The sequence below is a fragment of the Canis lupus genome, chromosome 31 (assembly GCF_048164855.1).
Source record: "Canis lupus baileyi chromosome 31, mCanLup2.hap1, whole genome shotgun sequence".
Taxonomy (NCBI): Eukaryota; Metazoa; Chordata; class Mammalia; order Carnivora; family Canidae; genus Canis; species Canis lupus.
The window spans coordinates 19,566,563-19,591,581 of record NC_132868.1 but is presented as its reverse complement, the minus strand read 5'-3'; the positions used below and the strand labels follow the sequence as shown (position 1 = coordinate 19,591,581).

Sequence of the window (25,019 nt, the reverse complement as noted above, 5' to 3'; positions counted from 1 at the left end):
TCCTTCCTTAGTTTTAGCAAATGTACTTTCCTCATTTCTACTGATAACATGTTGGCTAATACTATAGCTCCTTAAGATATAAAACCTTTCCTTCCTTAGTTTTAGCACTGCCCTGTATGGGTTACTTCGTGACTTAACTGTAATTATTGTTCTAGTGGCCAGAAGGGAAGATATTTCCTGAGCTAGGCATGTGTCTTGCAGAACAGAAGCCTCTGAATTGTCTTTGAGCAGGGGGGGCATGAGTGTGGAGTCACAGGTCTTTCACAAGGAGAGGCAAGCCTCCTTCACAGAATTTGATATTTTTAAATTCATTGACCCAGATGCTCCCATTTCAAGTCACAGGGTCGCACTTCTTCCTAATCACAGCCCTACCTTTGGCAAAGCAGAATTTCCACGAGAATCCAACCCTCCTTAGAACTCCATTTCCCTTATAATTTAGTCCTGGTCTTGATCCTCCGTTTTTTTTCTGCCCTGTGACTGCAGTAGATGAGTCTCTTACACACTGCCAGGGAAGGCCTCTGACATTGGCTGTTCATCTTACATTGGTAATTAATGACCTTCACACCTTTTATTGTGTTTCTCTAGTGCAGCAGTAGCCCCCAGCAACAGCCATCTGACTCCATGTAATTACCACTTCCTATAAACCTCTCAGATGCCTGAGATATTGCCCTCATTATCTTCTATGGGTATCCCACTTCAACATCCTCACTGATGAAGGTTGGTTGTTGTTGTTTTCTTAAGTAGGCTCTCCACCCAGCGTGGAGCCCTCCACTGATATGAAAGTTTTAACTTTTGCACAGTTATAGCATGCCAGAAGCTTTCAATATTTCACGTTCCACCAGGGACAACATTTTCATTGCTAGTCGCTTGGTTTGTAATGCAGCTCCAAAATCCCACTTTAGAGTTTCCTTCCTGGGACCAGTTCTGTTAGCAACTGTCATAGGCCAAGATCCCCAGGAAAGAGACTCTGGTGTAGAGATTTCCATGCACAAATTATGCTGCTGAGTGCCCTCGGGAACAATGTCTGTACAGGAGTGAAGAAAGCAAGACTGAACAGAAGGAGAGTTGAACGGGAAGGCAGGTAAAGCTTCAGCAGGCCCCCTGAATTGAGGCAAGGGGATTGGGCTTTGTATGTTCACTTGCGCTTGCTTTTGAATGTGGGTCGTCCCCAGGGAGGCATGGCCTTGAACAAGGCATCTACCTTCAGCCAAGGTCAGTTATCTTTGGAGAAACTCAGGTCCCTGGCCTCTGCCAGCAGCTAACACTCCCGGGAGCTGAGGGAATAAGTTTCTTGGTACTGAAAGGGGGGACCTGGGCCTTGCACAGCATCCAGCACACAGCTCTACCTGTACCTGTATTGCTCTCCTCGCACCTTATCTGCTGCAAAAAGGCCAAACTCCCAGCCATCTCTCACTTCATCACTGAACTCTCACCCCCGTTTGGCTCTGTACATCTCCTGATCTGATGCCTGGTCTTCCAAATCCTTCCCGTGAGTTCTCAAGGGACTCAATTCACAATTTGCACCAGCAGACTCTCCTCTAGTCTCAAAATGTTATCTGAATATTCCTTTGTCTCCTTGACCTAAGTTCTTACGGTCTTCAAGAGGGTCTCTAATGAATGGCTTCCCCAGCCAGCCTCAGAATAAATGGAGGAATAAATCAGAAGTAACTACGGGGCCAAATATCACGTTTATTAGTGGTACAGTCCAGGTGGAAGGATGTGGGTTTCGGTACATCAACTCTGCAGACTGGACAGCACTGTACTCGAGATATAGGTCTCCCCAAACAGTGGCTGCACTGCTGGACCATACATATATTCCCCCCTCCTCTTTTTTTCCTGAAGTCCTCAGTTACAGAGTTCAGAATAATTCTCTATTGCATGTAAGTTGTCTTGGACCCCTTGGCGAAACAGGTGAGGAAAAATTAGAAAAAAAGAGAGAGAGAGAGAGAAGACTCTCAAAATCAGTTAAACGGTAATAGAATGAAACGTGTCATGGGGAAATGAATAATGTAGAACATTAGTATTGAATTCAGAGAAGGAGGTGGTCACTAAAAAATTAATGCCACTAACCTCAAGGATGCTATCTTATTACATTTCCTCGGGTGTTCATTTCCCCACTCTTCTTGCTGACTTTACCTCCTATTCTTCTGAATTCCATCACTTCCTTTTCAGCTGATGGCTTTGCTTCCTTCACAGAGAAAATAGAAGCAATTAGAAGAGAGCTTCCACAGGCAGCCATCAACACATCTACCTACCTCCCTGCATCTGTGCTCACATCTTCTGTCTTCCGTCCTATTTCTGTGAACGAACTCTGTCAAAACCCAACTCCTCCACTTGACTCTGGATCCCCTCCCCTTTCACCTACTCAGATCCTTTCTCCCAGCAATCCTTTCCTCTTTCTTCTGCTCCAATTTCCCTTTTCCTTGTGGCTTCTTGCCAATCATCCTATAAACAAGCTGTATTTTTTCCCATTTAAAAAATACATATAGGGCAGCCCTGGTGGCTCAGTGGTTTAGCACCGCCTGCAACCCAGGGTGTGATCCTGGAGACCCTGGATCGAGTCCCACGTCAGGCTCCCTGCATGAAGCCTGCTTCTCCCTCTGCCTGTGTCTCTGCCTCTCTCTCTCTCCTCTCTGTGCATTCTTATGAATAAATAAATAAAAATCTTTGAAAAATAAAATAAAAAAATAAAATATATATATTTAAAAACTTCCTCCTGCCTTAAAAAATCTTGACCCCTTCTAATTACCCAAAATTCTCATGCATAGCAAAACTTCTGTACTGATTATTCTCTTTGTTTCCCATTGCTTTTCTCCCATGCTCTTTTGAATCTGTTCCACTCAGGCTTGTATTCCCATCACTCTACCAGCTGCCTTTGTCAAGGTCACCAGTGCTTTTCTGTTGCTGAATCCAATGGTCAATCCTGGTTCTCATCGTACTTGACTCATGGATCATTCCCTCTTACTTCAGAGGCTTGCTTTACCCAATTCCAGGATACCACCACTCTTTTGACTTCTTCTACCTCACGAGCCTCCTGCTTGCCTCCACTGCTGGTTCTTCACCTCCCTCACCTCCAAATGTTGGGGGGCCTTTGGGCCTACTCTCTCAACGTCTTCTTTTGTTTATGTACACCTCCTCTCTTGGTGACCTCAGTTGTACAACTTCAAATATCATCTACACACTGGAAACTCCTGAATTCACATCTTTAACCTGGACCTCTCCCATTTGTCTTGTCTCCTTGAAATGTACATGTGGATGGATGTCTAATAGATATCTAAAATTAAACGTGTTCAAATTGAGCTCTTGATATATGTCAACCTCCCCCCCCCCCATAGAGGCTTTTCCTTCCCATTCTTTTTTTTTTTTTTTTTTAAGATTTTATTTATTTATTCATGAGAGACACACAGAGAGAGAGGCAGAGACATACGCAGAGGGAGAAGCAGGCTCCATGCAGGGAGCCCAATGTGGGACTCGATCCCGGGACTCAAAGATCATGCCCTGGGTAAAAGGCAGGCGCTAAACCGCTGAGCCACCCAGGGATCCCCTTTTCCTTCCCATTCTCAGTAAGTAGCACTCTCATCTGGCCGTTCACTCAGATTATAAACCTTAGGGTCATCTTTGACTCTTCTCTCTATCTCACCCTCCATATCTAATCTATCAGCAAATCTTGGTGGCTCTACCTGCAAATATATTTAGAATATAAGTACTTATCACTGCTTCCTCTGATGTCATCTGGGGCCAAGCTATAGTTATTTCTCACCTGGGGCAATAGCATTCTAACTGGACTTGTTGCTTCAGCCCTTGTTTTACTATGGCCTTATTGATAACAGTCAATTGTTCTGAACGCTCACCCTGCCAGAGTAACTCTTCTGCTCAAAATCCTCCAGTGGTTTCCCATCTCATTTAGAATAAAAATGAGATTCTCTGCAATGCCGCAAAGCCCCATAACCTCTCTGTCCTATCTCCTATTTCTCTACTTGAATCATTCTGTTCCAACCAATCTGGACTCCTTGGTGCTCTCAGAATATGTCAAGCAAGCTCCCACCCCAGGGCCTTTACACTTCCTATTCTGTCTGCCTGAAACTCACTTCCCTCAGCTATCTGCATAGGTTTCTCACTCTCTCTTTTTCTTTTCTGTTTCAGTTCACCTTATTAGAAGATCTTTCTCTGCCTATCATACATACAATAGCAATAATTCCCTTCCCCTGTGCTTCCTTTTTTTCCCCCTGTGCTTCCTATCTCTTTGACACTGCATTTTCACCATAGCCCAGTTACTATATATTTCTTTATTTCTTTGCTTATTTTCTTTGCTTTCTCACCAAATGTAAGCTCCTGGAAAGCCTGCAATTTGGATGGAAAGATTGCTCATTAGCTGTTTAAAAGTATCCAGCACAGCTTAACATAAGGTGGTATAAAAACCAAATTTCCATTGGTAACCTAACTTTTGCCTTGTGTACCCACCCCTAACTTTATTTTTATTTTTTTAAAAAGCTTTTATTTATTTATTTTAGGGAGAGCACACAAGTGGGGGTGGGAGGGAGGGAGAGCAACAAAGCAGACTCCATGCTGAGCACAGAGCCTGGCTCGGGGCTCTAGACTCAATCTCACACCCCAAGATCAAGAATAAGACACTCAATTGACTGAGCCACTAGGTGCCCTCTCCCAACTTTAGAACAATAAAGTTTACCCAATAAAATTTATCATAATTTATGACTTAAATTTAAAAATGCTTACAAAGAGGGGCACCTGGGTGCCTACTGGTTGAGCATCTGCCTTTGGCTCAGGTAGTGATCCCAGGATTCTGGAATTGAGTCCCGTATCAGGCTCCCTGTAGGCAGCCTGCTTCTCCCTTTGCCTATGTCTCTGCCTCTCTCTGTGTCTCTCATAAATAAGTAAAAAAATATTTTTTAAAAATGCTTACAAAGAACTAAAAATCAAATTACACTTTATGGTATAACTAGAAAATTCTCTTTATTTAAAGCAATAATGTTACGTAAAAAGAAATACAAAATTCAAGAATGTTTGTTATGAGAATATGTGGAAATTGGAAATTTGAACTTGAACTGTTGGAGAAAATCTAAGTGTTGCTATACCACTATACTACTTTCTTTCTTTTCTTTTTTTTAAGATTTTATTTATTTATTCATGAGAGACACACAGAGAAAGAGAGAGAGGCAGAGACACAGGCAGAGGGAGAAGCAGGTTCCCTGCGGGGAGCCTGATGCAGGACTCAATCACAGGACTCCATGATCCCGCCCTGAGCCAAAGGCAAAGGCCCAACCGCTGAGCCACCCAGGCATGCCATATACCACTATGTTTTCAATTATCCAAGTGGTCTTCAAGACTATTTCATAATTTCGACTCTATGTCAGAAGATGGAACAAACTTCATTAAGTAAAATTTAAATAAATCATTCCGAGAAGTTGGTATTCAGACTGGTTTGTTTGTTTTTTTTTCTGAACTGCCCACTAGATGGTGCTGCTAAGAAGTTTTCTAAAAAATTCCAATTTGGCATTCACTTTTAAATAAGCAATAGAATATAATTCATATGTTTAAAAATGGCTCTCTAATAACATTTGTTTCTATAACTTTAGAGAAAACATTCTATGGTCTCCTAGAGCTTGTGTGTGGATGTGATGTGGGTCAGTTTAATAAATAATAGTCTGAGTAGGTGGAAATCAGAGCTAGAATTTCAGTTGCAACAGGATTTGAAATTATTAGATTTTCAGCAGTCATCATGTACTGGCTTCCAATAACCTTTCCCAGAAGCTTCAGCAGGCCTTCTGAACTATAGATGTTGTTCAATCTGCAAAAGTGAGCATTATAATACTATTTCAATTAAAAAACCCAGTAATTATTTTTATGTGGTTCATGAAAAGCCAGCTTTATTAACTGTTTTCTTTTTTTTAAAGATTTTATTTATTCATGAGAGACACAGAGAGAGGCAGAGACACAGGCAAAGGGAGAAGCAGGCTCCCCGCGGGGAGCCCGATGCGGGACTCGATCCCAGGTCTCCAGGATCAGGCCCCGGGCTGAAGGCAGGCGCCCAACCGCTGAGCCACCCAGGCGCCCCTATTAACTGTTTACAATAAGGGCAAATGTTTTTAAAATATAAATTGAATAGTTGGATTTATGGTTCTTCCTATGAAGATATTTTGTCTATCGTGCAGAAAATTCAGGATTTTTTCTGTGTATACTACACCAACGTAATAGCATGAGCTAAGGGTAAAATATAGCAATCAGTCCCCTCGACCATTTCCTAAGAGGCCATTTTCAGTGGGAAAATGCAATGGGTATAGGTAGTCCTATTCCATAGTTTGCTGTGGATTTGAGGCTTTCATGGAAATTCAAGGATCAAAAACCTCCTTTATTTTATCCTCTGTGGAAATAAAATGTTGCTGTGAGGAAGCATTACATTTTATTTTCTAGATTAAAATCCCAGCTTCTTTACTATTTACACATTGATTCTATTTCCCATCTTAATCATTTTTTCAGCTTTGAGATATAATTGATGTACAACATCACGTAAATTTAAGATGTATAATGTGATAATCTGATATATGTATACCTTGCAAAATGATGACCACGATAATGTTAGCTAATATCCATCACCTCACATCATTATCTTTTGTATGTGCGTGTGGTGAGAACATTTAAGATATACTCCCTTAGCAACTTTCAAGTATGTAGTACATTTTTGTTAACTCTAGTCACTTTGCTGTAGGTTAGATCCCAGAATTTATTCATCTTATAACTGGAAGTTTGTACCCTTTGATCACCTTCACCCTCCAGCCCCTGGCAACCACCAATCAATCTACACTCTGTTTCTGTGAGTTTGGGTTTTTGTTTTTTTTTTTTAGATTCCACATATAAGTGAGATCATACAGTATTTATCTTTCTGTGTCTGACTTATTTCACTTAGCATTATGCCCTCAAGGTTTATCCATGTTTGTCTCGAATGTCAGGATTTAATCACTATTGTTTCTTTCTCCTAGTGTTACCAGAATTGGGACTGAGGAGAAGGAAAAGCATCATTTACATAATCATTTGCCTAATCATCTACATTTATTTGCATAAGTTATAAATCTCTCTGAGTAAATGAGAGGCAGACCCAAAGAGGGAGAAGAGGAGCCTGGAGTGGGGGTTGGGACTTTACAAAGGTCTTTAGGGACTTTCCTCCGCGAAGAAAGGAATCTGGATGACAGTATCCAGGGAGTCAGGAGAGCCAGACCAGTAGACTCCTGGGCTTAAGGGCACTGAGGCTGTGGGGGGATACAGACTGAAATTGTCACTGGAAAGAGCAAAAGAGGAAAGAAAAGTGGACAGCATAAGCAAAACTCAATGTACTTCTTTTCTTTGCAGCTGATGTTTCTACTTCCTGAGATGAGACCAGAGGGATCTCGGGGCAGGGGATCAGCAGCTGTTCTCTCAGGCTGCTGGCAGGGCGATGGCCCCAGCACACAGACCCCTTTCTTCTTCCTTGGAGGGAGTGGGAAGCTGCTGTAAGTGGAGCCTTGTTATCTGGTCTCTCTACCCCCACCGCCAGCCGTCATCAGAGGGAAGCTCTGTGTACAGCCTGTCTCCCATTCCTGGGCAGGAGAACAGCACAAAGAGAAATAATCCCAGCATATTAGCACCCCATTTTAACTCCTGGGTAGTTAAGCAATTTGGCAGTGCCAGCCCAGATCCCAGAGCTAGAATCTGGCTTAAGTGGAAGGGGGCAGCTGCCAGGGGGGAGTCTTGATCTACTCCCCCAGACTCATTGGTTTCTTTGCTTCTACAATAGTTAGTCGAATTGTCAGAGCAGTGATTGCCAAACTTTTAAGATTGTACCTTTTTTGGTTGAAAGAATGCACCCTTAATACGCCTTAACATATGCAAAATAATCATTGTGCATTTTTTCAAATTTTTATTATTTTTTAAAAATTCTTTATTTAAATTCAATTTAGTTTTAATCACAGAAAAAAAAAAACTTCCACAGCTCTTACTACTGTAGGACGTTGTTCTAAATATTCTGCATGTGTTAACTCAATTTTCACAGCAACTCTCCATAGTTAGGTATTATTATCTCCATTTCACGGATGATGAAACTGAAGCACAGAAAAGATTCTTTTCCAGGGATATACAAAGGCAAACCCAAGATTTTAACCCAGGCAGTCTGATCCCAGGGTCTGTGCTTTTTAACTTTTATGTCATGAGATACATATTTATAGTTACAAACATGTATATATACCTTATGAAACATAAGCATACATGAATATTTAAAAACTTTTTTTGAGAGAGAAAGACAGAGAGCTCGAGTGGGGGGAGGGGCGAAGGGAGAAGGAGAGAAAGAGAATCTCAAGCAGATTCCTTGCTGATGTGGGATCCCTGGGTGGCTCAGTGGTTGGGCGTCTGCCTTTGGCTCAGGGCATGATCCTGGAGACTGGGGATCAAGTCCCACATTGGGCTCCCTGCAAGGAGCCTGCTTCTCCCTCTGCCTGTGTCTCTGTCTCTCTCTGTGTCTCTCATGAATAAATAAATAAAATCTTAAAAAAAAAAAAAAAGATTCCTTGCTGAGTCCGGAGCCCAACTTGGGGCTGGATCTCACAACCCTGTGGTCATGACCAACTGAAATCAAGAGTTGGACACTCTGACGACTGAGCCACCAGAAACCCCCATACGTGGATATTTTTAAAGGTAGGGGTAAAAGTAAATATAAATAGAATTTCAGATATATTCTTCCTTTACCCCCAACATATTGTTTTATAGTCTTTTATTTTAGAGACCACTATTTGAGAATATGGAACCCTATGGAAAGTGGGGGGCCATGGCCGACCCAGGGAACATGAGCTGCACCACTGCTCCATTCATATAGTGGGCATCCAAACCTTTCCAGCACCAGGGTCCCATTTAAGGTAAAAAAAAAAGGGGGGGGGCAGCCCGGGTGGCTCAGCGGTTTAGTGCCACCTTCAGCCCAGGGCCTGATCCTGGAGACCAGGGATTCAGTCCCATGTCAGGCTCCCTGCATGGAGCCTGCTTCTCCCTCTGCCTGTGTCTCTGCCTCTCTCTGTGTGTGTCTCTCATGAATAAATAAATAAAATCTTTAAAAAAAAAATGGGGGGGATCTCTGGATGGCTCAGTGGTTTAGCTCCTGCCTTCCGCCCAGGGCGTGATCCTGGGATCGAGTCCCACATCAGGCTCCCTGCATGAAGCTGGCTTCTCCCTCTGCCTGTGTCTCCGCCTCCTCTCTCTCCGTGTGTGTCTCTCATGAATAAATTTTAAAAATATATTTAAAAAAATTGCAAGTCCTCATGTAAGAGTTGTACTTTCTATATCTCTTGATTGAGAAAGGAGATCATGACTTAGGCTCTAAGTAACACTTGTGCTTTTAAATGATATCATTTTATTAGCTACAGTAGTATCCAAGCATTGTAGGAAACATTCCAGGTATATACAAGTCACATTAATTTTTCCATGTACATACAATATTTGATATACTTCTAGATTTGCCTGCTTCTTATGATAATCCCAGGGCCCAGGGCATATACAACCTCCGTAGATGTTGAGATCTGCTGGTGTGGTGGAAAGAATCTGGGTTCAGGAAACAGCCAGAACTGAACTGAATTCTAGTTGCATGTGTGTGCCTTGGGATAAGTAACAAACACTTTTGAACCAGGGTTTCCTCATTTGTAAAATAGGATAACACCACCTTGCTTATTGTAAAGAGAGCTATAAATAAAAAGTCTCTGGTACAAATTGACACAATAAATCATAGCTATTATTCTCAGAAGCAGATCTGCTCTGAAGCTGCTAAAACTTAAAATTTAGGATGCAGCGCTTGCACCCGTCCTTCCCCCAACTTTGCGAAGACCCATGCAATTCTGTGATTTGTAATTTTGTATTCTTTTTCTTAAAGAGGGGGCCTCTAGAATTATATATATTTCAGGCTCTCCTTGGATCCTCCATACTATCATGCAACCCTTCTATTCCAGAGGGAGGAGCTGAGGCGAATTGAAGTGCCCCATCCCCCTGACCAGAGGTAAGGACAAGCCCGTGGATGAGGGAGGCAGCATTCAAAGCCAGTTCCCAGAGAAAGAGCTTCAACAGCTAGCCTTCAAGAACACGTGAAGGTGATTACTGTAAGCCTTCCGCCTCATGGGGGTAGGATTGTGGAGGGGGAGGCCCTGAGGAGGAGCTGAGATGCTTCCAGACTCCCCCAAGTCCTGCATAGCAACCACAGCACCGGGGTGCCCTTCCCCATCTGCCTTGTCAGATTCAGAATTAAGATCAGCTCCTAGTCTGGCTCTGAAGCTCTGAATTATGTCCTAAATTGATGGTTCTCAACTCTGGCAGCACAGGCAAATCAATCTGGGAGCTTTTTGAAACAAATACTGATACTTGGGCTCATCCCCAGAGATTCTGACTTAATTGGCTTTGGGTGGGGCCCCAGCACTGGTATTTTTATAAGCTCCCCAGAAGAGTCCCACACGCATCAGGGCTGAGAACTACCGTCTGAATTCGTCTGAGCAGCTTCAATAGGACAATAGTGATGTCAAATCTCGTGGCCAGCCGTGAGACAGATGGCAGCAGGTGGTACAAGACCTTTCTTAAAACTACCATGGGCCCCACTGTGCGAGGAACAAAGATGGCTAAGAGCTATGATGGTCACCTGTCCATGAGAAATTTGCAACCTGGTCAGGGAGAAATGCACAGGTAGGTTGCTGTGATGCTTGAAGAGGGCTTTTGGTTCAGCTAGGAGTGTCAAGGAAGGCTTCCTGGAGGAGTTACCTGAGTCATAAGGGGTAAAGTCACTACACAGATGAGGATGAGAAAGGGCACAGTTCTGCACAAATGCTTAGAGGTATGAACTACACAGTTGAGGTTGTGATGGTTAATTTTTTGTGTAAACTGGACGGGGCCACTGGAGTGCCCAGATATTTGGCTGAACATTATTTCTGGGTGTGTCTGTGAGGGTGTTTCTGGATAAGGTTAGCATTTGAATTGGTAGACTGAAGAAGGCGGAATAAGGCCCTTCCGAAGGTGGGTGGACCGCCCCCACTGAAGTCCCGAATAGGAGAAAAAATACCAAGTACACAGAGAATTCTCTCTGCCTTACATCTTGGAGCTGGAGTGTTCGTCTTCCCCTGCGTTCAGACTTGGCCTTGCATGGGAACTCTACCATCGGTTCTCTTGGGTCTGGACTTCTCAGCCTCCATAATTGTGTGAGCCAGTCCCTTATTAAAAAAAAAAAAAAATCTCTTCATATGTTGGTTCTGCTTCTCTGAAGAACCCTGAGTAATACAGAAGGTATATTGGTTGGGATGGGGATGGGGGAATGACAGGCAATTTGGGATTACTAGGGAGAAGGAAAAAGTGAAGTAATGACATTGGTTTGGTGGGGTGAAGTGGTAACAGGGATGGGTCCATTGGGCAGGCTGGAGGCAGCTGGCTGGGGCAGATGAGCAACAGCCTCTGCAAAGAGAGAGAGATGGTTCAGCTGGCAGTGTGAACTGAGAGTACCACATACCTGTTCTGCCCACATGAAGCTGCTCTGGACCCAAGCTGGGGGAGGAGGGACCACTGGGCTCTGGACAAACCTAGCCAAAGGGGGTATTACAGCAGAGAGGGAGACCACCTTTGCTGGAGTTCTAGTGGAAAGCAAGCCCCTTAGCACAACCCTAGGATAGGGCTTTTTGACAAAGAGACTTCATCCTGAAATTCAGTCCAGCACCTGAATGCCTCCCCCCCCCCCCCGCCCCCCATTGCCTTGACTGGCAACAGCCTTCCCAAAGCTACCTCACTTAGGAGCTCAATAATATTCTTAAGAATACATTTTGTTTGAAAGAGGTTGTGTTGTGTGTGTGTGTGTGTGTGTGTTTAAGTTTTGTAAGTCCATCTTGTTCTTCATGCTTCTGTGATCAGAAATGTGTTTCTTCTCCACCACTGGGATAAATGTTTTTCTGTTTATATTTCTAGATCATTTAACCAATTTGTTCTAGTTTATATTTAACGCTCTGATTCATGATGATATTATTCACTATGCTCCTGGCACCACACTAAGTGCTTTACTATGTTGCTAAGTAACTTCTCAAAACTACCTTCAAGATAGGTGTGATAAGTTCCATTGTACAAAGAGTGAAAAGGAGTATTAGGAATTTTAAAAACTTGCCATTGATGAACTGATTCCAATTTGGTTCTTTTTTTTTTTTTTTTTTTTTTTTTCCAATTTGGTTCTTAACTACCGTGTAAGTAAATGCTTTTTTTTAATGCCAATATCTGATTGTCTTAATAGCATTTATTAATGATTTCTTTCCTTACTGTGTTACTTCTGATTGGTCATACTCAAACTCTTTGAATTAATCTGTTACATCTCTATTTTTTATGATTTAACAATTATATTTTAATGTAGCTTTATTGCTTTTATAATTATTGCTTTATAATACATTTCAAAGTTTACTAAAGCAAAATATTAGGCAGGGTAAGTCTGTAATCATGATGTTTTTTAAAATCAGCATTCTTTGGCATTTTTCTTGTTATTATACCAGAGGAATTGTATCTTCATTTGTTAGACTCTTTAACCTTCGATAAATCTACATACTAACCTTGGAAATACTGTATTTACTTTCTTAATCAAGAGTAGACCTAGCACTCAATTTATTACCCTTCTCTATAATTTCTCTGAATAACCCTTGCCAAAAGTTAAGTCAATCCCTGTGCATTTAATCTTTTTGTTGTAAGAGCAACATTAGAAATCCATTTTTATTGTATTTCCTTGTTTTTTTTTAATTTTTTAAATTGATTTATTCATGAGAGACACAGAGAGAGTAGCAGAGACACAGGCACAGGCAGAGGGAGAGGGAGAAGCAGGCTCCATGCCAGGGAGCCGGATGTGGGACTCCATCCCCAGTCTCGAGATTCATACCCTGGGCCGAAGGCGGGGCTAAACCGCTGAGCCACCCGGGCTGCAGTGTATTTCCTTGTTAGATATCAGTATACATACTAACATGTATACATATATAATGCAATACAATATATACACACATACAAATTTTTTAGTGTCAGTTCTGCAGTTGAACTCATTACTTTCAGTAATTTTAGTTGATTTCCTTATATTTCTAGGTCTGCAATCATGCCATCTGTAAAACAGACACTCCTGTTTCTTTCTTTCTAATATTTATACATAATATTTTCTTCCTGCATAGTTATTGATGACATTTCTAGAATAAGAGATCCTGATTTGAGAAAACCAGTATGTGTTTCTTCTTTAAGAATAAAATCAACTCTTTGTTTTCAGTACATACTCCATCATGTTTAGACTGGAAGTCCAACAAAGCTAATGTTGCGCTAGTTTCCTGTTTGGAATAGCTGAAGATAAAAATAGTTTGGAGGCGGGGCGCCTGGGTGACACAGTTGGGCGTCTGACTCTTGGTTTTGGCTTAGGTGGTGGTCTGGGGTCTTTGCATCCAGCCTCGCCCAGGCTCAGCACAACTCTGGGACTCTCTCTCCCTCGGCCTCTGCCCCTGCCCCCTACATGTTTTCTCTTTCTTTCTCCTCCTCCATCTCTCCCTCCCTCCCTCCCCTCCCCTCTCCTCTCTCTAAAATAAATACATCTTAAGAAAAAATAGTTTGGAGGCAGTTCAAATCAAAATAAGCAAAACAAAACAAAAAAGAGTGTATCATTAGGACATTTGGAAGCATTTGTCCACTTCCTTTTCCTGGGCATTGCTAAGTTATTTCCTACATGTGAGCCTCTTGAGCTGGTCTCTCTTTGGATCCTAGATCCCTAGTGCCACAGTCTGCAAATACAAGGGTCTCTGTCCCAAGGTGCTGATATTTTTCTGTGACCAGTCCCCCTTCTTCCACATCCCCTCTACAAGAGTAAAGGATATACTCTCCTATAAGAGAAATGGCTTTAAACAATGCTGACCAGGAATCCACCTTTCTGATGAATTACTGAACTAGATTCAGTGACAAAAGCAATCCTAATTATCAATACCTGATTTTCAGTTTTCATCAGGAAGAGATGAAAATTCTAGCCAACAACTTATTAAAGTCTCTTTGGATAAAACATGGACAGCTATTTCCATTTTTCTGTTAATGTGATGTGCTGTATTAGTTCTACTTTTTTGTACCCATTTTGCATTTCTAGAATTAAACATGTGACGAGTACGTGTAAAGTATTTTTCTCCCTTTTTGGCTAACATAAAATCTTAATGTGTTTGTTTATTAATGAGATTGGCCTATAATTTGATTTGTTTCCTATTCAAATTTTGAAATCAATCATTTTTGCTTCATAAAATAAATTGGGTGACCAACAACACAGACTCACAAACACACATTTACAGTTTACATAACACAGGAATTTTTTTTGTTTTTTGAAATTTTGGAAAATTTTCATAAACCCATCAGGATCAGGCATCTTGTGGGGTAACTGGTTGTATTTCTTTTCCAGTTATTAGATCTGTCACAGTGCTTTATATTTTTTGTAAGTAAGCACACATTTGGTAATATATTATGTCTTTCTTATTCATATTTTCTCTTGTTTTGGTTGAGAATAATGATTTTCACAAAAAACACTTTTTACTATTTTAATATACTAATTTGTTTTTGTTTTTATTTTATTTATGCATATTTTCATTTTTTCTACTCCTGACTTGCTACTTTTTCTTCTTCACTAAATACTTTAGTAGTTTCAGTTCATTATGTTTATCTTTTTTATTATTAATAACATAGATGTTTAGAATGATCTTTCCCATCAGTAACTGGTTTGTATTTGTATTGAGGTTTTCCTATTTCATAATGCAATTGTTAAGAGCTTGGGCTCCAGAGTTAGGCTGCCTGGGTTCAGAGCTCAGCTTCAGGCTTTATCAGCTGGGCTGTGTTGGTCAAATTATTGAACATTTCAGCATTCTCATCTATGGGGGGGGTGGGTGGATTTTTTTTTTTTAAAGGTTTTATTTATTTATTCATTTTTTTCATGAGAGAGACACACAGAGAGAGAGAGAGGCAGAGATACAGGCAGAGGGAGAAGCAGGCTCCATGCAGGGAGCCCGATGCAGGACTTGATCCCGGGACTCCAGAATCATGCCCTGGACGGTAGGCAGGTGCTAAACTGCTGAGCCACCCAGGGATCCCCACCTAGATTATTTTTGTAAAGATTATTTGAAGATACTGTGAGCACTTAACATAGTATGTGGCACATAGCTCTTAAGAAATGTTAGTATGATAGTTATTGTTACTATTTTTAATTAAAAAATATAAATGACCTAGTTCCTTCTGTAGAGGTACTCAGAGATAAGAGGCATTTCTGGTGAGGGGTAGGATGAAGGCGAAGCCTGGCCTCCAGGATTGATCTTTGGGAGAGAGGCAGAGGAGGATCTGTGGTCCCCAAGCCACTATTGTGGGTTTATAGCTGGAAAACTCTGTAAAATACTTTTAGGAATTGGATCATGGTGAACTGTAACACAGCAAGTTCCAGGTAATTATAGCTTCCACTCCTTCTAATTTTCCTTTCTCCTCTATCTTATCCTTATCAACTTTCAAATCCTCTCTTCCCCTCCCCTAAGTTCAAATTCAAATGAACTTCCATTAGAGTATACATGATTAATAGGAAATTTATAGTTGGTACAGTATTAAGACAAATTAACTCATGTGGATTTCTCAGACTGTATAACATAGTGTTAGGTTTTGTTTTGTTTGGAAGGGGACTGATTCAGCAGGGATCCTTTTGAATATCTACATACATGCCCTCTTACCCAACAACCCAGTGGTATCCAGAAGTCAAAACTAGATAGTTTATTTGAATTTGTATTCTGGCCAAGGTAAGGGAGAAGTGAGAGAAGAGAGAGTGAAATAGGAGTCTTTAAAGTAATCTGTAGGGAAAGGGTGGTGGTTCTGTGACAAATAAAATTGTGGGCCCTCTTCCCAGCCATGCTTATCTCAGATTACCTTTCTTCCTGGCTCCTCACTCGGTAACAAAGAAGTTTCTAATATGAATGATCTGAGCACAAGACATTGATTGGACTATGTGGTAGGCTGTATATTCCTAAAATGTCTCATCTCTCATGGTCTTCTTATGATGTGATGTTGACCTGCTTCATTGTGAGGTGGCATCTGTGGAGAACAGAAGGAGCCCTCTGGTCTCAGGCAGATATCTACAATTGCCTCAACTACTCAAATGTCACAGAAGGACTTTGGAAGTTGGATCACAGAAGTTAATATGACTTCCATGTGGCATTCTCTCAGGACACTTGTCATGTTTGGGGGAAGCCACATGGAAAGGCCACATGTCCTGGCTGACAGCTAACCACCAGATGTATGAGTGAATGAATGTTCCTTCAGACCGGTCCAGTCCTCAGTCTTTGGGTCTTCCGGTGGAGATTCCAGAAATTGTGGAGCAGAGAAAAGCCATCCTTGCTGTGCCCTGTCTGAATTCCTGACCCAAGAAGCTGTCAGAGATAATGGCTTTCAACAATAGTCATTGATTAAGTTTTGGAGTGAATTGTTACACAACACCAGGTAACTAATATAGGCTCTATTTGCTAAAGGGTGTGAACTTCTGGGCTCCTCTCTTGTGCTTCCTGTATCCCTTCTAGATGGATCAGGCTTAGCCAGTTTCTTCTACTTTCCTCCTAACATGCATTTGGGTGAGCAAATAAGCCAAAGCCTATTGTACAAACCTGGCCATAGAGTTCCTCTATTTCTTAGACTTCCTCCTCTTTGCATGTGGTCAGAGGGCAGGAAAATCCCAAGAAGAAGGCCTCACTTCCTCTTGGACCAGAGAGCTCTGCTTTGGGGCATGGGTGCCTGGGCCATTAATAAAGAGACATTTTGTTTCACAATGTATAATTATGTAGTGTGCTTAACTTCCTCTGAGGCTGGTGGGAAGAGGAGAGGGAAGTGGCAGGCATGCTGGGGTTTGGGCATTGCTGGGTCCGTAATAACACAGTATCAAAATATCACCCTAATAACTAACAGTGGGTAGAGAATAAAAAGGAATAATCAAAGGTAAAATGCATACAAGGAGAAGCCAATTTCTTTTCATCTCTCTAAGGCAGAAGGAAGAGGAGGAGTCTTGGAAACCTACGGTTTCTAATTCCTTCTCCAACAGGAATGGATTCTAGAATGAGTAGTTTTATGACCTTGGGCAAGTCACTTCATCACTTTTCTGTGCCTCCACTTTCCAAAGTAATAAAAAGGATGCTTCACTTAACTAATTCTGTCAATCTAAGAATCCATATATTTCTCGCGTCTCTCTCTCTTTCTTTCTTTCTTTCTTTCTTTCTTTCTTTCTTTCTTTCTTTCTTTCTTTCTTTCTTTCTCTCTCTCTCTCTCTCTCTCTCTCTCTTTCTTTCTTTCTTTCTTTCTTTCTTTCTATTTCTTTCAGATTTTACTTATTTATTCTTGAGAGACGGAGAGAGAGCGAGGGAGAGACACAGGCATAGGGAGAAGCAGGCTCCATGCAAGGAGCCTGCTATGGGACTCGATCCAGGACTCCGGAATCACACCCTGGGCTGAAGGCAGGCACTACCGCTGAGCCACCCAGGGTTCCCCTCAGTCACTTTCAAAGCTATTCACACTGTCAGCTTCTAAACAGGCACACATGCATTTGGATGGATGACCATGTGAGATGTGAGAAGGGTAGGGAAGCCCCAGTTCTGTACTTTCTAGAGATTACAACAGCTGCCCCTGGGGCTTGGCCCACTCTTCAAGAAGTAGAGAATGAAAATCCTTGGGAATAGTAGCTCTCTAGGGAAAGCCAGCTGCCACTGAGGGCAAAGACTTGACTCTCTACCCTTTTTTCACCCAGGATGAACTCTGCTCAGAACTGAAGTAACAGTAATGTCCCAGATTCTACACCCAGGCCAAATAGGAATGAGCAGCAGAGAAAGAAAATAAACCTTAGCCTTGCCCTTGACGTTGGAGCAGAGCGGAGGTTCATTTTCCAAACAGCTATATAAAGAATCTAAATGCAGCCACCACAGACATTACATGTAGAGCTAAGTGCATTGGTAGTTCTTTGTACCTGATCCATTGGTAGAGGTGAAAACAGCAGGACTGCTGGAAGAAGCTTCCAGTGTTGTAATGTTGCATGTTCTCTTCCTGCAACTAATTACATACTATTTTTGAGATGTAATTTACATAAAACATTAGTTCCAGATGTACAACCTAAAGATTTGATATTTGTGTATGTTGTGAAATGATCACAATAAATCAAGTTTATACCCATCACTGCACATAATCACTATTTTTTTTATAATGGGAATTTTTAAGATTACTATCTTAGTAACTATCAAATATATAATACAGTATTATTAACTGTAGTCACCATGTTGTACCTTACATCCCCAGGACTTACTTATCCTACACCTGGAAGTTTATATCTTCTGACCACTTTTATCCACTCCACTTCCTGCTTCTGGAAATCCCCAATATATTCTCTGTATCTAGGAGTTTAGGGGTTTTTGTTTGTTTTAGACTCCACATATAAGTGAGATCATACAGTATTTGTCTTTCTCTGGTTTATTTCATTTAGCATAATGGCCTCAAGGTCCATCCATGTTGTTGCAAATGGGAGGATTTCCTTCATTTTTATGGCTGAATGATATTCTCATACTGACTTCTAAAATAACAATATCCTATTTTTTATTTGCTCTGCCACCCAGCCTCCTGGGCTGTGCTGGACTCAGGCTCATGTATGCACTATACTAGGCATGTCAATCATGGTGCCTCCATGCCCACAGGCCCTTCTATGGGAAATTGTCCACCCATAGCTCCTGCTTAAGTTTAGGTGGTTTTTACATCACATGATTTCCCCTTTTCTTTCTTCAGCTATAGAGGACTACTAAAATGGTGGTTGAAACAGATCCTCATTTTCAGTTCAAACTGCAAGGGAAAAGGAAAAGGTAGGTCCTATCAAGAACTGAATTAGAAGGGATTTACAGTGGAAAAGAATAAGTAGGGGTTAGGACTCTGTAAGGTCAAAATTAAAAAGAAACACATTGTGAGAGAAAAGAAGCTTTAAGGTAGGGGGAAGAAAGTAGAAATAATAAATGGGAGTACCTGGGTGGCTCAGTGGTTGAGCATCTGCCTTTGGCCCAGGTGGTGATCCCGGGGTCCTGGGATTGAGTTCCACATTGGGCTCCCCGCAGGGAGCCTGCTTCTGCCTCTGCCTGTGTGTCTCTCATGAATAAATAAATATAATCTTTTTTTAAAAAAAGAAGAATGAATACATGTACGGGCAACATGAGTACCAACACAAGGGGAATAGCAAAGTCCTATTTCCGGAGCACAAGTGTGAAGCTCTTTCAACTCCTGCTGCCATGTTTCCAGGGCTGCTTTGGTCACAATCCCAGTTTCTGGAGGCCTGGATGTACGTGACTTCTGCTCTTGGTTTTTCTTGCTGTGCCATGTACCTCCTGACATTAAACTTTCCATTACTCAAAGTACTTGCAGCGTTCTCTGTCTCTCTGTCTCTCTCTCTCTCACACACACACCCTCCTGGACACTGAGAACTAGGAGCTCTAGTGTGGGCATCCTGTGATGACTCTTGGGCTCTCTGAGCAGAACTGTGGGGGCAATTCACTGTATGTTGGAGTGCCCTTCAGTGAAAAATAATGGCCATCATTATATCACAATCATAATGTCAGCTACTACTTCTGAAGCATCTATTTTGTGCCAGGAACTTAGCATTAAAAATCACTATCTAAATCATAACAATTCCCTTAAAATTGGTATTCTTAACCTGTATACAGCTAAGGAAATGCCAGCTAGGAGAGGATAAGTAACCTGACCAGTGACATCAGTTAGCAAGTGGTGGAGGCAAGATTTAAACTCCGTGATACCTGACTCCAAAGCTCATGCCCTTTTCACCCTGTTGTGACCTCTTCCTCAGGAATGTGGTGAAAACCAGCTTCTCTTTTAGTTGAATTCAGCCTCATAGACAGCAGTGTTTCAAACATGTTTGGCTTTCACACTGTAAAGAATGCTGGCACCTTGCAGTTCAACATAGTCCCCACCGTTCCCTATTACTTGATACCTAGAACTCTTCTCTCTCTTAGGTTCTTCTCTTAACTCGCAAAGGCACTGGAGTCTGCAGCCTCTGAGTAAAGCTCCCTGATGTGTAAGTACAATTTCTTATATAGAGTACCCTATTTCGGACTCCTCCAAGTAACTGTCAGTGTTCCCTGTAAGGATGACTCTCAGTCATTTGGATCTCCACACAACCTCAGTTAGACTTTTTTCCTCTTCTCGAAACATGTTCCTTCCTCTTTGTCTCCTAGCTTATGATTGGCATTGTCCCTACTTCCCCTACTTCCCCCCCCCCACCCCCAATGCTCACTCTCTTCACCTCCTCCCAGGCTAGCAATCGCCTTATCTCTGGTCTTGTCCCAGTAAATGTCTCCTGCTTGCTCATTCCAGAGTTAACATTTAAAATGCACATTTGATCCTGTCACTGTGTGCTCTGAATTCTGAATTCCCCAGTGATACCTATAGTAGTTATCTCTTGCTGCATAACAAATGTCCCCACAATGTAGAGGTTTAAGCAACAAAGCATTTGTTATCTCACAATTACTGTGGGCCAGCAATGTGGGTGTAGCTTAGGTGACATGAGGTCTTTCAAGGCTCCAGTCAAGGTGTTGGCTAGAATTGTGGTTTTCAACTGGGAGGATTTACTTCCAGGCTTACTCATGTGATTGCTGGCATTCTTTGTGTCCTTACTGGCTGTTGGCCAGAGATACCCATTCCTTCCCATGTGGGCTTCTCCATAGGACCACTCACATTATGGCAGTTGGCTCCCTCAGAGTGAGGGAAAGAGAGATAAAAACAACAGAAGTCAGTCTTTGCAACCTAATCTTAGAAGTGACTCCATCACTACTTCTGGAGTTGCTAAATCCAGTGCACACTCAAGGGAAGGAATTATAGAGAGTCTGAATACTAGGGGGTGGTGATCATTGGGGGCCATGTTAAAGGCTACCTACCACAACTTCCCCCTCCTTGAAACAGTGGTTTGGCTTTGGTGTTGTGGGTGTTACAAACAAATGGAGCTCCAGCATTCCCACCAACACGTATCGTGCCTCAGCAAGAACAACTGGACTTTGCAGATTTGTTGCATTAATGCTTTCTGATAAGTGTTTCCAATGAATAAAGTGCCTCTAGCTTCACGGTGTTCAAAGACTACTGATTTTGAGGACTAAGTATAAACTTTGGGCTTATCATTTGGCCTCTGTCTACCAGTTCCTCCTCTCATTTGATTGCTCCTTCAGCCTACATTACTTTTAAGCAAGACAAACTTCCAGAACAGTCCTTTCTTTGCCTCTCTTGCTGGCATGCATGCTGTTCCCCCCTCTCATAATACATCATCCCAGCTTGTCTGCATTGCCAGTGCTAATGCACTCTTTTTGTGAAATACTTTTTGATAGCTATAGTCTGACTTACCTGTTTCTTTCTTATTCTAGTGTGCTCTGTTTAAACCCCTTAATAAAGCAATTACCTTCTATACTCATAGAGTTGGTTTATATCTCCCTTCTAAATTATCTCCAGCATCCAGCCCAGAGCCTGGCACATAGAAGACTCAATAGCTATTTGTGGAGGGGATAAATGAGCCCAGCATTGTATGCTGGACACGGCTCAAATGCCTGGGGCCCTCGGTGTATGGAGGGCTGACCACAGCTCAGCATCTGCACAGGTTGCAGGAGGCACCTCACCTGCCTCATTTATAAACCAAGAGTCAGTCATTGTATTCCAGATTGCTCTTCACTGTCATTTTAGCCTTTAGCTGCTTACTGAAATGAGCTAATTAAAGCTGAATTATTTTAATTGCTAATCATCAAGAAAAAAGATTTTTTTAATGGAAATGGCAGAATGTGTGTGTGTGTGTGTGTGTGTGTGTGTTATCTTACTGTTTAAAGAAGTCAGAATGTCTTGTTTCAAAATTATGATAGGTCCATTGCTTCCAGAAGTAAGTGTGGACTGTCAGAGTATAAAAAATGGGTTGTGTTGTGTGGAGCACAAAATTGACCCAGATCCTATTTCTATTAGTGTCACATCACATCAATCAAGAAAAGTCCAGTGGTTATTGGGCTTGAACACCGAGAGTGTTTACTGATGCCCCCAGGGGGTTGATTGCTTGGCACGTTAATGACTGTCCTTTTTGCCCTCCCCCTTTATGTTCAAAACCGACTCTAGAGGTTTATTTTTCCACTAAATTTTTTATAGATAAAAATATTTCTCTAATCGATTTTTTTTAAAAAGTGGCTCATTCCTTTCAGAAAAAAATTGAGGAATAAAATGGTGAGTTTTGAAAATCCTATTAAGGCAATCCACAGATAGCAACCACTTCCACCACTACAAAAATATAAGAAGTGCTCTTTAGGACCAGCTCAGGGTCTGCTTTTCTATTTTGCCTCTGATGGTGGCACAATGGGATACTTTATAGGAAAGATGCCCTTCGTGGTGCCATATCAGAACGTTAGGGAGGGACCGCGAATATTTCTCTATTATGGGTCTATCATTCTTGTAATGTCTAAAATACCTGTTTGAGCCTACAGTTGTTGCAGCCTGGTCACCTGTAGAGGTAAGACATTTAATGAGATTACAAGATTACAAGCTTCTTTTTAATTTCAAAGGCTTCAAAGGAACCTCTTAGTTCTGGGGGCTTATGCTTTGAAAAGCAGATGTTTTGCTTTTCCATACTGTTTATGCATTTTTAATCACAAATCTTTTAATGTATGCATTCCAAAATGTTTGTTGAGGGTCTCCTAGTACCCAACATGATGTCAGGCACTGGAAATACATATTCACTACTCAAGTACCAAGTGGTAGGTACAGCACGTCCTTGCGTATGGAGAAAGGAGGCAAATAAGAAAAGGCTCTATTTGAGAAAAGTAGCATTTGAGCTAGACATTGAAAGAAAAGTAGGAATTACATGCATAAATTAGTTTAGGCACTTCAAGACAAAGGATGAGGGAAGAATAAGGGAAGACACAGAGGCAAGCAGGAGAGGATATTATATGTCTAGAAACAAAACAATAAATAATCCAGTGAGAGTACAGATTTGGAGGCATGGGGAAGAGTAGCTGGAGAAGACTTTGGGAGGGCTTTGTATGGCCTACAAAGGAGTATGAATTCTTCAGTAGGCGGTGAGAAGTGTTAAAAGTTTTTAAGGCCAAGTATGATATGATCAGATTTTAGAACGTTCTCTTCTCAGCATCGGGAAGAGGGAAGGATTGGAGCATAGACAGTCTGCAGACAAGGAAGGCATTTGGAGTACTTGGAAGTAGAAAAGTAATACTTCTAGAGGAACTGCCATGTGCCAGATACAGTGCTAGGCTCTTCACATATGTTATCATATTTAGTATTCACTGCAAGTGTATGAGGTAGGAATTCTAATTCTCATTTAAGAAATGAGGCTAAGCTAAGTAACTTGGCCCAGGATCACCCAGCTAGGTGGTCGTGGAGCTGAACTTTGATTCCACTCTGCCTGATTCTAAAGCTGCCCTTCTTTCCTTTATGTTAAAGAGGATGATCTGAATTATGCCAGTGGCAATGCTAAAGAGGTGTTGGATCCTCCCTCCCCACAGAAGACTCCTCATTTAGTTGCACCTCATTTGGAAGCTTCTCCAACTACTTCATCATTCTAATTGCTTTAATATGACAAATTGACCAATTACTAGCAGGTTATTTATAACCATGGTGCAATTAGTTGCTTGGTTCAATCAAGCAACCAAAAAGTAACTGATTTGTAATGACTTGATTTATCAAAGTGTTCAGAGTGATTGGAGTACATAGATAAAACTTACATTAGCATTAGACAAATACATACCATAGAATAGGAAGGCAATATCTGACTTTCACAAATGACATCTGAACTGAAAGGATTTTAACCCTAGCTCCTTCTATAACCAAATGGACAAGTCCTAGCTTTGAGTGCAAAAAGATGTTCTGAGAAACCTTCTGTTTTGTTTTGCTGATTAAAGAAACTGAAGCCCAGAAAGCATAAAGGATTTGCCAAGGTCTCCCAGCCAGAAAACAACAGGGCTTAGACTTGAACCATCTGCATTTTTCTGATGCCAGGTCCTAGAGAACTTTTCCCACTATGCCTGCTGCACTGTGACATAAGCAAGTCACTTAGCCTCTTGAATCCTCAATTACTTTGCCTACAGCAAGAGAGGATCAGTGGTGTATCAGTTAGCTTTTACTCTGTAAGAAACTGCCCTAAACAGCAGGTTTTACAACTGTTTTATGTAGCTCTTGATTCTTTTTAGAGTGTCCTGATGGCTGTTCGGGTCAGGACTGGCTCAGCAGATTTCTACTGGACTTTCTCATGCTTCTTCTGTGATTAGCTAGTCCATCTAGGATGATCTAGTATAGCCTCCCTGATAGTTCTTATGGTTGGTAGACCATTGGCTGGAGATTGGCTGCTTATCAAGTGGGGCACCTTCAGCTTTCTCCTTAAGGTGTTTCATCCTCCATCAGGCTTGTACACCTGGTGCTCTCAGGGTTCAAGCACTGAAAGAGAAGAACTCCACTGAGCACGCTCTTTGGAAATCCTTGCGATGCCACATATGCTATTCTCTCATCGGCTAAAGCAAGTTATGTGACATGGTTTACACTAATTCTTGCCTCCTGGTGTTCCTGTCTTTGTGTAACCACTTCCCCCTGAATGAGGAATGGACCTCGTGACTTGCTTCTAATGAATAGAATTCTATAAAAGTGATGGGATATCACTTCTAAGATTGGGTTTATAAAAGACCATGACACTGTCTTTGACTCTATGTGCTTGCTCTGGTAAAGCAAGCTGCCACGTGTGAACTGCCCTACTGAGAAGTCCACGTGTCAAGGAACTGAGACAGCCCTATAGCCAGTAACCAATGAGGAACAGATCTCAGCCCAACAGTTCCTTGAGGAACTGAATCCTGCTACCAAACAGTGAGTGAGTGAGCTTGGAAGCAGACCCAACCCCAATTGAACCTCTAAATGAAAATAATGCAGTCCTGCCCTATACTTTCATTGCTGTCTTGTGAGAAACTTTGAGC

The 25,019-nt window shown here is 41.7% G+C and overlaps 2 long non-coding RNA genes across 2 annotated transcripts; one reads left to right on the top strand and one right to left on the bottom strand.

Moving 5' to 3' along the window:
• Positions 1-1,799: 1,799 nt before the first annotated feature.
• LOC140622123 (uncharacterized) lies at positions 1,800-17,207 on the bottom strand. Its single transcript, XR_012021822.1, has 3 exons — positions 16,662-17,207; positions 11,099-11,216; positions 1,800-2,188 (listed from the first exon to the last, which is right to left on the bottom strand). It is a non-coding gene; the product is annotated as an uncharacterized lncRNA (long non-coding RNA).
• On the top strand, positions 14,628-21,410 carry LOC140622124 (uncharacterized). The gene is made up of 4 exons (XR_012021823.1): positions 14,628-16,500; positions 18,814-18,887; positions 20,043-20,104; positions 20,989-21,410. It is a non-coding gene; the product is annotated as an uncharacterized lncRNA (long non-coding RNA).
• Positions 21,411-25,019: the final 3,609 nt, after the last annotated feature.